The sequence below is a fragment of the Moschus berezovskii genome, chromosome 11 (assembly GCF_049115385.1).
Source record: "Moschus berezovskii isolate FMDL1 chromosome 11, NW_MosBer_1.0, whole genome shotgun sequence".
In the NCBI taxonomy this organism is placed as follows: domain Eukaryota; kingdom Metazoa; phylum Chordata; class Mammalia; order Artiodactyla; family Moschidae; genus Moschus; species Moschus berezovskii.
This window is the reverse complement of record NC_142470.1, coordinates 96124788-96138766: the sequence shown is the minus strand read 5'-3', so window position 1 is coordinate 96138766 and position 13979 is coordinate 96124788.

Here is a 13979-nt window from a genome sequence, read left to right as displayed (position 1 = left end):
TAATCTTTTTTTTTCCCCAAATGGCAATCTGAAGATCCTAAACACATGTTATTATTAGTCAATCCGTTCCTTACTGATTTGTAATGCATGGGTCTATTGCTATTCTACTGATCTGTTTGTCTATTTCTGCACCAATAGGAAACATTTTAATTTTTGTAATCTTAAAATATGTTCTAATATCTAGTAGAGAAAGTCTCCCATCAGTGACCTTCTCTAAAAATTTCTTGATTCTTCTTGTATGTGTATTTTCACAGATGAGCTTTAGAATTATTTTGTAAAGTTTTATTTTTAAAATTCCATGGGAATTTTGATTGGGATTACACTGAATTTATTCAATATTGGAGAAACTGACTCCTAACATTGTGAGTCTCTATCTAGGTCTTCTTTTATGTCCTATGTAAAGTTTTATGTTTTCTTCCCATAACTACTGAATTCATGAATTCACTTTATTTCCATTAATTACATAAATCCATGAGAGTATTCATACTATTCATTATGTATTTTAAATTAAATTTCCAAATTTAATAATGTTCAGTTCAGTTCAGTCGCTCAGTCGTGTCTGACTCTCTGCGACCCCATGAATCACAGCACGCCAGGCCTCCCTGTCCATCACCAACTCCCGGAGTTACATACATGAAAGCTATTGATTATATATTTGTCATGTATCTGAACAAGTTACTGCATATTTTATTCGACTGAATAGGTTTTCAGTTGATTCCCTGGGATATTCTATTATAGGCAGTCCTAACACCTGCAGATGATGACAATTTCACATTTCTTTGTAAATCATGAAACACACAAATCACTAAGCAAACCTAATCAAGGAAAAACAGTGAAAAAAAGTACAGATACTATCCTGATTTCTAAGCAAAACTAAGAAATAGAAAGTGGAAACTACCACAGAAAAGGGTTTAAATAATAATCTTAAATAATAGTTTAACTATGAGTAATGTTGAGAATAATTTATGTAATTTTGTGGAAATAAGTCCATAAACCTAAAGAAAGATGGCTGATGCTTCTAGAAGAGTGTGTATTACCAAGAGTGACCCAGGAAGGGAGAGAAAACACCCAAAATCAATAAACATGAAAGAAGTTGAAAAAATTGTCCAAGAGCTATCTCAGGCATTTATACTCTTAAAATGTTTATTCGCCCTTGCATTTCTGATTTTTTCTTCATTAGCTGAGACAACCTGACAGTGTTGCCTGTCAGCGGTAATGGTAAGAACTTGTCTCTTTTCTTGCTTTAACCAAAATCCATCTAATGTTTAGTTATTAGTTATGAGGTTTGTTGTAGGCTTATAAAGTTAAAGGAGTTTTCTTCTTTTCCTGGATTTTATAAGACATTAGTGTTCAACTTTATTAAGTGCTTTTTTTCCAGCCATTTCCTTCACCCATTCATACAGTTAAGTACTAATGTTTCGACATTTTGGTTCATTTATGGGTTCAACCCCATTTGGTCGTGATGTCTTATTATTTTGAACTTCTGGGTTTTATTTAGCAGCATTTGTTTTAGGACTTTTATATAAATATTCATAAGTAAGATTTGTCTGTACTAACACTGTGTTTATACTACCTTAAAAAGGTTTGCTTTGGTCCTCAGCAAGACTTTTTTTTGAGAGATCTTTTTTCTTTTTTGCTTTGGTGTATCAAGGGTTATCTATTCCTTGACATGACTTGTAAAATTAACTCCATCTGTGGCAGGTGGAGGTAGCTAGCATGCTGGTCATTGAGGTTTGCAGTTCCTATCAGAACCAGATGAGAGTGGATGGGGAGGAGCAGTTAGTTAGGGTGGGAAGTAACCTGAGGAAATAGGTTACCAGCAAACTTCGTGTGTATATATTGTTTCTTAACAATCTCTTCTCCATTCTGAAGCTTCCTCTACTCCGAGGACAGTGGAAATGGGAATGGAGATGAGGGGTAGGTTTGAGAACCAATGTGGAAGGTGACTCAGTTGACTTTGGTGAACTAAACAGCCAGGGAGATGGGAGGTGTCAAGTTAATATCTTCTTGATTCACTGAAAAAAAAAAAAATAGGATTGCTGGAAACAAGAGATTCCAGAGGAGATTTGGTTTTAGGGAAGATGAGAAATTCAGTTTCGGATGTGTGTGGAAGATATCTTTCAGAACTTGAAGGAAGAAAGAGATTGGCCACAGAATGTTATTAAATGGTAGTGTAACCCTCACAACTCATTTACATCTAATGCACAGACTGCTAAACCAGAGGCCTGGAAAGATTGAGTTCTTCAAGTTCTTTTAATTCTAAAAATCATGTATGTTCTTTTCAGTGCATCCTTTATGAGACAGCAGCTTAGAGTTCATTGGCATCAAGGGAAAGACTTTTCAGGCTAAGAGAGACACTGGCTTGGTCACAGGCAGAGGAAAGAAACATTTAGAAATGAATGACTAGAATAAAGTTGCTTGAAGTCTGAGTGAGGTCCTGGAGTACATGACAGGACTTAGTTAGGAAAATACTTATTGAGAGTACAGACAGAAAAAGAAGTGTGTCATGATTGCCTGATTTCCCGTTCTCACGGATACAGCCCACCCCCTCCCTCACTCTTCCTCCCTCGCTCCAACGGTTCCAAAAGGCAGGAGCCTCATCTGCCTTAGCAGCCAAGGCAGAGGGTGGTGTGTGAGTGGGGAAGAGAGGAAGGACTGCAGTGCGATGATAAATGCCACGGTGGCATGTACAGAATGTTCTGGAGCACCAAGGAAAGGCTGACAAACTGGAAAACTCCACACAAGGATATAATTCTTAAATGGGGTTTTAAAAGACAAGTAGACGTTTACTAGTCAGTGAAAGGGGGGTAGTCAAAACAGTGGTAACTGGCATGTGTGAAGGCTTCAGAGACTTCATTCTGATCAAACTGGCAAAATTAGAAATGAGCAGAATGCAAGAGTCGTTTACAACGTGGGGAACCAGGCACCTTTGTGCACTGCTGATGGCTGTGAGCCAGTGCGGCCTGCCTGGAGTCACACAGCAAAGCTTAATTTACATCTGCACAGTCCCTAGGATGCGCTCGTTCCTGGTTAAACGCCCAGAGAAAATGCATTCACTGCACAGTGCGTGCAGAAATAGGAAGCTGGAGGAAATCTGGGTGTCTGTTACCAAGGTAAAATGTGATAGATACATATTTTGGAATATTTTACAGCAGTTACAGAGTAACAAACTAGAAATACATAAAGCAACATAAACAGAATATTTTAGTTCAGTTCAGTCACTTAGTCATGTCTGACTCTTTGCGACCCCATGAATCACAGCACGCCAGGCCTCCCTGTCCATCACCAACTCCCAGAGTTCACTCAAACTCATGTCCATCGAGTCGGTGACATGGCCATCCAGCCATCTCATTCTCTGTTGTCCCCTTCTCCTCCTGCCCCCAATCCCTCCCAGCAGCAGAGTCTTTTCCAGTGAGTCAATAGTTTTTAAATGATGTTAAAAATTTTTAAACCTGAAATAAGATCTACATTGTAAGATCATTTGTGTTAAAGACACATACATACAAAAGATAACACTATTTTCAAAGAGGCATACACGTCACGGACATAGACCAGCACAATGGCAGGTGGGTCTGGGGGTGAAGGTGAAGGTCAAGAGGAGGGTTGGGGATCAGAGGGGTAAAGGAAATGAGTAGAGGCTGTACTGACCAAAATGTCCAGGAACTGGAGCACGTGGCCATCAGTTTCCTGTCCCTAAAGTCCAAATAAAGGATCTAGAAGTATAGAAGTGGATGGCATGCCTTTGCCACAGAAGAGGCTGGGTAAGTTGGAGGGAACCCCAGAGCTAAGGCTGGGGGAGAGGCTGGAGTCAGAGTGCCAGCCTGAGACCCATCCCGAGGGCAACAGGGAGCTGCTGACAGCTTTTAAGGAGAAAAGAACATTTTGTTTTAAAAGATCCCCTCTGGTGATCTAGAGGAAAGATTGGAGACAGCGGAGTGTTTAGAAGTCCACTTTAAAATGACAGGAGAGAGACACGGAGATCAGAACTAACGTGGGCAGGTGGGGTTGCAGGCCTGTGGGTGGTCTGGAGTGATTGCCATCTCGGGCCGCTGTGGGAACCTGCACCAGACCACCTCCTCTTTGAATGGAAGCAGTCATGGGCCTCCCTCTTTTCAGGAGAGCTGCAGAGAGGCCAGAGTGACGCTGTGTCTCCTCTCCTAGTCTCATTCCCTCCTCCCTCTCTGGCTGCAGCTGCGCAGAAAGCAGGAGACCCAAGTGCTGAGTCTAGCTCTTCCCTCTGGCCCCAGAAGTGACCTTAGACAGGTCACACCTTCTCCCCTGGCCTCACTTCCCCTCCCTTCTCTCCATTCTGCACTTTTTTTGAGTTCCATACGATTTCCCTAGTAATAATCCCCAACAAGGAAATCTCGCTCCCACCCTCTGAGATCCCCCCCAGGTGTCTCCAAAGTCCTGACGTCCTCCTTAATCTTCAGCTCCACTGCCCCGCCCTGGTGAGGAGGAGCAACAAATTGGTATCGTAATGGCCCTGCTGATCGCATTATGGGTGTCTAATGCAATACGCCCTCATGAGGACCATCCATCAGAGCAGAGCCCCTCCCCAGGTCCCTGCCACCCCAGTCACATTAGTCAGGCAGCTCATTCATCACTCCCGCGCACCTCCATGGAGACTGGCCTAGACAGATGAGGGGCCAAATCAGATTTATGGGGAGGAATCTTGGAAAAAATCGGCCCCATCCATCTCCCAGACACTGAGGAGGGAGTCCTGTGTCCCCACTCCCTCCAAGGCTCCTCAGGGAAACGGGTGCTAATGGAGAAGCCCGCCAAGTTGCTTTTGTTTCCTGAAGGCCCATTCTTGAGCTCCGGGGTTGCCTAGCACAGCCCTAGAACTAGCTTCCCTAGGAGTTCAAAATTTTTGGAGCAAAGTCTCTGCCAGGACTAGGACACAGTGCCCAGAATTCCAGGGAATTCATTTAAAGGGGTCCCAGCTGGGTTAACTGCTGTGAGCCAGAACGGGGAGCAGCAGGCCCTCCACCTGGCGCAGGGAGGTAGCTGGTCCCAGGGCAACCAGCTCTGGGAAGGTGACGGTGCCTGGACCTTCCACCTGGAACGAGGCCTTGCCTGGGCCTTGTTTCAGCTCTGCCCACCAGACGGGGGCATTCTCCTGTGCCTGGGAGGCAGTGAGAGGCTTGAGGACAGGGTGGAGCAGGAAGGGGAATGGCTGCCGTTCAGGTCCCAGGATGAAGAAAATAATGCAAAGTATGAATTTCCAGGGCTTCTCAGGAGCCTAGACAAGTGAGAAACCCAAAGCTCTGGCTTCCTGGGCCTTACTGTGACTCTGTCTCGGCTCCAAGCCCACCACTGTGCCAAGTGTTTTACATGGAATATCTTTGACATTTGTATCAATATCATCACTGCCAATGCCCAGTAAGGCAAGACTTCTTTTCCCAATTCTTATAAGAAGATTAAGCCTAAGGGGTGAAGTGCCTTGGCCAAGACTGTACATCCGATGAGCGGCAAGCATGACTCCCTGACCTGTACTCCTGTTGGCTGGTTGGCTCCAGGTCATCCTCAGGCTGTAGATAGAGTGTGTCCTCTGCCCTGGGGATCCTGATGAGGGACCAGTCACAGGGACAGGCCAGTAGAAAAAAATCCTTGTACCATAGAGCCCCAAGGGGTCAGTGATGGGTGCTCTGAGCCCCTGCCCTAGAGCAATTATTCTTGCTTCCTCTAAACCAACTAGGACCCGGTGGAGCTGAGTCCCAGTAGAGGGGCTCAGGGGTTAAGGGACCAGGCAGAGGGCCCCAGAGAGTCCTTTTCATGTCACTGTAGCCTTCTCTGTGTAGCCTGCCTCAGCCCCTAGCCTCACCCTCTGGCCTTCCCCACTCCCCCGAGGCTCCGAGCTGTCCCTCTCTCTGACGGCCAAGCCTGCCACTGCTCATGCGAGTTCTAAGGTGCTGAGAGGGTTGGGTGGCCCAGCCTTCTCCTGCCAGGACAGAGGTGCCAAGGCCATGAAGCTCCGTGCCTGAACCAGCTTGTGGGGGCTGGGGAGGGGGCTGGGCATGCGAAGCTTCGGGGCGGGCGTGGGGGGCGCCGGAAGAATGTGGTCTCCGTGAGCACGCGTGAGTGCGGGAGCGCACGCGTGAGAACAGGACTGTGAGCATGCACCGAGAGACGCAGCGCTGCTGCCGTCTCCCTGAGCGCGTGCTCTCTGCTGGATGGCTGTGCGGGGCACTTGCCCACAGCTGCCACTTGCCTCTGAGGGCAATGCCTTGTCTCCCCCCAGAGGGCAGGCCTAGCCTAGCGCTGTCTGAGCTGGTGCTTTCATAACCAGCGTGAGGAGACCGAGCCTAAGTGCCCCCATCCCCCTCCACTTCTCTCACCTGTCCCTCATGCTTCTCTCCCGGTTGGCCCAGGCCCCTCCAGGAGAGCCTGGCAGCCCTGCTTGCTCGGCCAGCACATGGGATCTCCCTGATGGACCAGGAGAGCACGGGAAGCGAGTCCACAGCTCTCTCTCGTTGCCTGGTTTTCTTCCCGCGCTTTCACCATTCCCCGTTCCCACTTGGTTCCCACATGTGTTTCAGTGTGGCCTCTCCATCTGGTGCGCTTTGGTCCTTCTTTGGACCTCACTGGATCCACACACTCCCTGCTCCCACAGAGGCCCCCTTCCTGTCTCAGCCCTGAACAAACAACAGAAGGCTACCCAGTCAGGCAGTGTTGTCCAGGGGGACCCAGAGTCTGCTGCAGGACGCAGGGCGATGGGGGAGCTCTGTCCTGACGTGCAGCCTGAATGGAGTGCAGTCTGTGGCAGGCAAGATCCAGACCCACTTAGGAGGTGCCCCTAAAAGTGTTACAACATGGTGAAAAGCTCAGTGAAATCGATGGCTTTACATACAAGATGTCAACATTAACTCAGCAGCTAGATACAGAATCCTACCAATGACCACAGGTCAGGAAGCTCTATGTGTGTTTGTGTATGTCCCTAAGTTAGGCGGGGGTGAAATTACTAAACTGAGTACCTTGATTACCCTAAGATGCTAAGTGCTGAGCGGAAACAAAAACATCGGATAATCAGTCTCGGGTGAGGTTAACAGTAAGACATGAGTTTGGGGCAAAGAAAAGAGGTCCCTCTTTCCCAGACTCCTTTTTCTCTGCTTGTGCCTTAAATGTTGGTATCCCTGGGGCTCTATCCTAGGCCCGCTTCTCTCTGTGTAGGCTTCTCTAGTCCCACGTCTTCCATTGTCATCGGAATGCAGATGATGTTTAAATCATCTCTAAGAGCCTACCAGAAAACTCCATTTGAATATCCCCTAGTCACCTTGGGACTTCCAGGGCAAAACCAAACTCATCATCTTGTCCCCTAAGCCTCACTCTTCTGAGCTTCCAGCTCAGTAGGTAATTCTGCCATGCACCCAGCTACCCCACCTGAAACCCTAAACACCCACCTCCCTCCCCACCTAATCAGTTGCCAAATATGTCAACTTTTTAATTGGACACTTCTAAATTATGTCTGGATTCCCTGGCGGCTCAGACGGTAAAGAGTCTGCCTGCCATGCGGGAGACCTGGGTTTGATCCCTGGATTGGGAAGATCCCCTGGAGGCGGGCATGGCAACCCACTCCAGTATTCTTTCCTGGAGAATCCCAGGGACAGAGGAATCCACTTTTCTCCATCCTCACTGCAGCCAGCTTGGTTTAGTCCTTAGTATGCTGGCTAAGAGCCCTGGCTAATGCAGATTTCCTGGGCTTGAATTCTAGAGGAGATTAAATCTAACCCCCAAAGTGCAGCAGGATTCATTTGGGTAAGTCGTCAAAACACTTGGTGCCTCAGATTCTTCCTCTACGAAGTGGGAATGTAGTGTCTGCCTCCGGGGTTGGTGTGAGGACTAAATGAGATAATATATGTGAAGTGCTTTGAAGAGCACCAGCACCTAGGGCTCAGTGGCGGCCTTCACTGCTGTTACTGCTCTCGCTACGGCTGCGACTGTCGTTGCTCCTGCGTTGTCACCAGTCTCCTAACAGGACTCCTGCCTCAACCCTCATCCCCTTCTAATCCAGTCACCACACTGGAGACATATCGGAGGCTCAGATGGCCAGCACTCATGCGAATGAGTGGTGAAGCAGGCTCAGCGCCCGGGTCTCATGGACTCCAGAGCCATCATTCCGAGCTACAGGCCACTCTGCCTCTTTGCTGCAAGTATGATGAGTGAATGGATTTGGAAGAGCAGGGCAGGGAGGGAGGAAAGAAACCAATGGAGGGAAAACTAAAGGAGACAGAGAGGAGCTCCAGATTTCCCCGCAGAGGGCATTTCAGGTGGCAGTCTAGTGTGGGGTGGGAGACCAGGTGATTGGTACCGAAGCTTGGTTTGAAGAGGAAGCCTAGAGTTCTGGTGGGCATGCTGATGGAGAGACTGTGTAGGAGGGGCCCAAGTCCTCCCATGAACTTTCTGGAACCTCGGAGTGGTCAGGAAGGTGGAATCCTGGTGGGAGCACAGGCACAGGCTAGAATAGCCCCGGACTTCAGGACGACGGGCCACAGGGCGTCTTTCTGGGAGCGCCTCCCTTCATCTGTGGCCACCACATCAGTGTCTGGGGAAGAAACTGAGGAGAGCCGTGACGTCCGGGAGCCGGGGTGGAGGGTGGGGTACAGGAGTGAGAAGAAAGGGGGGTGGACTTCAGGTGGGCGGCCACACAGCCTCCCTGCTCTGCGTCTCCTCCAGCTCCTCCTCCAGAGAGAGCCCACAGGAGCCACAGCCTCACGCAAGAGGAAGGGATTTGGACTCAGGGTTGGGGAGCTCTGCCAACTAGCTTCTCAGGTTAGCTCTGCTCTCTGAGCTTTCTGAGCAAGGCTGCCAGTCAGTTGGCCGGCCGGCCTGCTGGGTGGCTTCTGGGCCCAAGCCAGCTGGGAATGGGAAAGCTGGTAGGGGTGGACTTGTTCTGGGCACTTTCTGTGGATGAGGGGATATTCTTCCTGGCTCCTTCGGCTGTGTCTGAGGCTGGCAACTGGGTTGCTGCTCTCTTCCAGCCCCAAAGAATGGAGACCTTTGGGAAAGCAGTCCAATGACCCCATGTACTTTGCTTCAGGCCCCAAACTGCCTTGACAGTTCATCTAGCTCCATCTAGCAATCCTTAGAGTTCAGGTGCAGGGCAGAACTTTGGCAAGAAAAAGCACCCCCCCCATCCTTGTCCCAGCCAGGCCCAGGGAGAGAAGCTGGCTGCACAGGCCCGGATGGGGGAGGGCAGAGGGCACTGTACCTCCGTGACTCCTCTGAGCAGGCTTCCCAGCCCTCCCCTGGCGTGGGGGGCTGGGAAGGGCAGTCCTGGAGGGAGGAAGCTGTGCTCCAGCTTGCCTGGCTCAGCCCATGTGAAAATGAACAGTGTTCCTTTTAAAAATCAACAATCTTGCAATTTCTAGGATCCGTGGGATTTTTGTAGCTGAGGTGGTGGGTGGGGGGAGCAGTTTCTAACACCAACAGCATGAAGGCAAAATCACTTAGAGCCACCCGACCTCATCCCCGCCTTTGACATCGGTGTTTTAGCCTCCACAAAAGCTGTGGGTTCTCTGTCATGCCTTTCTTTTTTCCTCCTGGATCTCCAATTGTCAAGCCTTCAAGAAAATGCACTTCAGTCCTTTGTCACTGAGTGTAATTTGATAAACTAAGCAGAAACACACTGCTCTCCCCATCCTTTCAAAAACTGTTACCGCCAGAGAAAGGGGATGAGGGAAAGAGATCTGAGGTCTTTGAATGGAAGTTTAAGCACGAGCGCACGCGTGCGTGGACAGACACACACAGACACACTCACACACACACACACACACACACACGACTCTCATGCACATACCAGGACATGGAGTTGCCTGGGATGGGAGGAGGTTGAATCCCAGATTCTTGTGCATGGGGCCTGGCCCTGGGGTCCTGGGGCGCATGCCCTTCCAGCTCCTAGCGACTCCCCTAGTTGCAGGCCTGGTTGCAACCGCCCAGTGGGCGGTGCCAGGGCAGGTTTCAGGCTATAAAGGGCTCTTGGCTCCCAGGGCCTGAGGGAACGCCATCACTGCAGCACTGTCCCTGCCAGCCACAGCCAGCTTGGGGCACTGCCGGCCGGTGTCCCATCGCCCCCCGGGCAGGCTACTCTTTTCCAGGCAGTGCCGACTTGGACACTGCCAGCTGCATTCCTCATCCCTACCTCGCTCCTTCCATCGGCAAGTCCCTTTTTGGTTGCTTTGGTCTGGGTTGGGTATGGGGTAGGAGGAAGGGGACTGGCTGTGGAGGCTTTGACAGAGGAAGATGGGGATATTTCCATTTCTCTGAAAAAATTCCTTCTGGGGCAAGTGTCCGAAGCTGCGATTTCTGGGATGAGGTATGGGGTGAGGCTTGTTCCACATTCAGGCAAAGGAGGAAGCGGCAAAGTTCTCTCCCAAGGGCTGCCTGCCTGCTTCCCAGTGCTGCAAGGGGGTTGGTGAGGGGCTCCCTCCCCCAGCCATGGGTCTTGGAGCCGCTGGCAGGGAGGCGCCAGGCTGTGTCTGCATCTGGCCCCTGCCAGGTAGAGACACTTGGGTGGGGGCTGTTGTTGATAAAAAGAGTCTAAAGAGCTGATGATGAGAGGGTACTGGGGGTAATGTGGGAGCGAGTCACGCTGAGCGACAAAGAGGAGGAAACCTTCAGGAAATAAATAATTAGAATCCAGAATCTAGCTCTGCTTCGGAAGCACCACAGGCAGCAGGATGGTGGCTCCAAAGAGGTGGGGTCGCAGGCAGTGGTTTTGAAGGGGCCCGCAAATGTTCTAAATAGTCCAGAGCCCAAGTTGGGGGGTGGAGGGGTGGGGAGTGAAGGGGAGCTTAGCCCCTGGGGGCTCTAGGAAGGCCGCATCGAGGGAACTGTGGTGATTTCCAAATCGATCTGGGTTAAGCCTGCAGCCCCGCCCGGCCCGGACAGCAAGGGCCCCAGCCCCTCTCAGAAGCCCCAGCACAGCCTGGCACTGTCCTCTAAGCTGTCCTTGAAGACTGGGCACCCGAGAGGGCATGGCCAGCCTGGTGATGCCCAATCCAGAGGGAGGACGTGGAGGGGGAGAAGGGTTAGCTGTCCTTGGGATGAATATCCGGGGCCACAGCTGGGACCCAGGGCCAAAGGGGTGCTGCTAATGTGCTGGGGTGGCACTTTCTGCTCCAGTTCTAGAAAGCAATGGAAGAGCATGTCTGAGTGGGGCCTGGTGGCCCAAAGCAACCTCTCTTCTTCACTCCTCAGAAACAGAATATCACTTCCCTTCGGGACTTGAGGCTTTTCAGGCAAGGAGGCCTGCTCCTGCCGTGCGTCTATGGAGAGGCTTCAGAGTGAAAGGGGACCAGCCTGAGGCCCTGGGGAGGAAGAGGAGGAGCAGAGAGCTGACTTCCAAGGGTGCCTTGGTGCCAGCAAGGCGGGAGAGGGCAGCTTTATTTCTCAGGCTAGATAACCGTGGACCCAGTGGGAGGCTGGCAAAACCCTGCAGGCTCTCTTCGACCCCTGAACAGTAGCCCTGCTTCCTGCCCACAGCCTCCTGGTCTCCACTCTGGACACTGGCCACCCTTTTATCATGGGCTTTTTTGTTTTTTGCCTCTTTCCATTTGGCTCCGGTTGGAGGAAGCAGAGGTAGTTTTAGGAAAAAGAAATTACTGCAATAAATAAGCATCAATTTTAAATATTCAGGGCCAAAACTATGCAAAATGAGGTGTTAAACTAACAACTCCCTCTCTTGTCAGCTTTAATGGTCAGAAGCATGGATGTTAAACAAAGGGGCGGCTGCCATGTGGGACAGGATCTAGGACTCGGCTCTGTGCTTGACGGCGGGAGAGGGGCAAGGAGAATGCGATGGAGGTGGGGAGGGCCACTCGGGCTCAGCTTTTTCTTCAGGACAAAAACTTATATGTAAATCTAGTATCTAAAAATAGTGTTTTCTCACAGAGCTGAGTGAACATGAAATAAATAGTAGCTGTGGAAGAGATGTTGGCCCTCCAGGGCTGCACACATGTAAAGGATCTGGAAAGTGCAATGGCGCTATTTCTTTGGGCATAGAAAGGCTGGGATACTCCTGGGGAGCCCTGTGCCTCTGTGAGGAGCTGACTTGCCCCATAGATGGGTGTTTCCTGAGCCTAGGAGGAAGGCGCAGAGGCTGTGCCTTGTCTGACTGGCTACATAGTCCAAGAGTGTCTGATGTCTGCCCTCTGTGTTCTCTCAGCCCCTGTGCCAAGCATTGCAAAGTTCATCCAGGCAAAGCTCCACTTGAACTGGCATGATTGATCCCCCAGTCTGTTCTGATTTCAAGGTGCCCAGAAGGCTACAGAGACGTGGGAGGCAAGCTGTGAACCCAGGCTTCAGAGCACTTCAGGCAATAGCTGAAGCCCCATGGAAAAGGGTTGTAGGTGGGCCAGGGGTGGAAGGGAAATATTCTACCCTACAGCCAGGTCTCACTCCCAGAGCCTCAGAGGCTGAGCCGCGTCCCATCGTTGGGGAGTCCACAAGGGGCCAGCCGTACTCCTCTTGCCAAATGCAGGGTTGGATGATGCTTGAGAGGACAGGGGTTCAGTCTGGGTTCAGGGACAGCGTCCTGACCTATGACTTCATGACCAGGGTTAAGAGTCAAGCTGGGATTAAGCTTGGGGGTCTGTTTCAGGTCAGGGTTTTGGGCCAGACTGAGGTCTGGATCAGGGCTTGTTCTCGGGCCAGGGGCAGAGGTGCATGTGGAGCGGATGAAGGCATGTCCTCAGTTGGAATCTGTTGACGATGACTGCCGACCTTTCTCTGTCCTAGTCCCACTCTCTCTGAGGCTGCTGCACAGCCCCAGGATTCCTACTCTCCCTGGCACCTCTGGCAACATAGAGAATTACAATACTATGGCTTTTTTTTCTTTATTTTTTCTTAAGTACTCTTTGTGATTTGAACAGAGAGATGGTTCCAATGAGGAAATCCAGCGACTATTGCTATGTAGCCATGCTGTCCCTGTGGGCATTCCCCAGGACTCCACTTGGTGGTTGGACAATAAAAACTCAGGATGACTCCCCCGGGGCCCCTGCCAACTCCCACCTCAACAGGAGGAGAGGACGGAAGTGCTCCCAAGCCAACGGTGAAGCAGGAGAGGGGGAGGGGAAGGCAATAGGCTCCTGGAGACTTCTGAGGCTGTGATCTCTGCAGAGCAGACACCTACCGTCTCCTGAGGTTGGAGGCAGGTGTTGTGTGAATTTGTTGACAATGACTCTCTAAGTGTACGTGTCTGTGTCTCTCTCTGTGTGTGCACACTCAGTATTTGCCTGTGCATCTGTTTGCATCTCTATAAGGCCATGTGTCCATCCTTTCAGAGGCTGATGTTTCTGCAGGTGGGTTCCCCAGGGTGACTGCCCATTTTGCCATCTTCTGGGAGTGCTGTGTCTAGGGGTCAGGCTAGATTCTTAGGGCTCTTCAAAACAGCAGGGCCTCAATAATCCATCCCCCTCTGGTCCTCACCCGAATCCCCTCCCCGCATGGGGAACACTGTGGTTTCAGTCTCACAGCTCCTGTGTTCCCAGTCCAGAGTTGTCCTCCCTGTTGCGAGGATGTGCCCCAGCTCTCTACTTCTGGGGTCACAACGGTCCCGATGAGGACTCCGTGTGTCTGGGTCCCAAGCTGCTTGGCGTGGAAGGGCACTGAGGCAGGAGTGGAGCCACTTAGGAGCCTACAAACAGGCCCTTTAGAGCCACTCTTCCCCTGTGAATGGAGTCAGGAAAGGGGGAGCCAGAATCGCTTCCCCTGAATCTGTAGTGCTATGACTGTCCACCAGGTGGGGTTCCAGGGCAGAGAGAGAATTGAGATGACCCAGCGCTAGAAGCAAGAGACCGAGCTTTTAAACCTCCGCCCGCCTCATCAACCTCGCAAGCGCTCGCACAGGGAGGGACAGCACAGATGCTCGCCCCTTAGACACTCACATACATTCTCTTTCGGTGAACTCTAAAACAGAACCCGTATTGGGTGCAGGGGATGTGTTAAAACGGGAGTCGAGTTTCACTTACACACACATC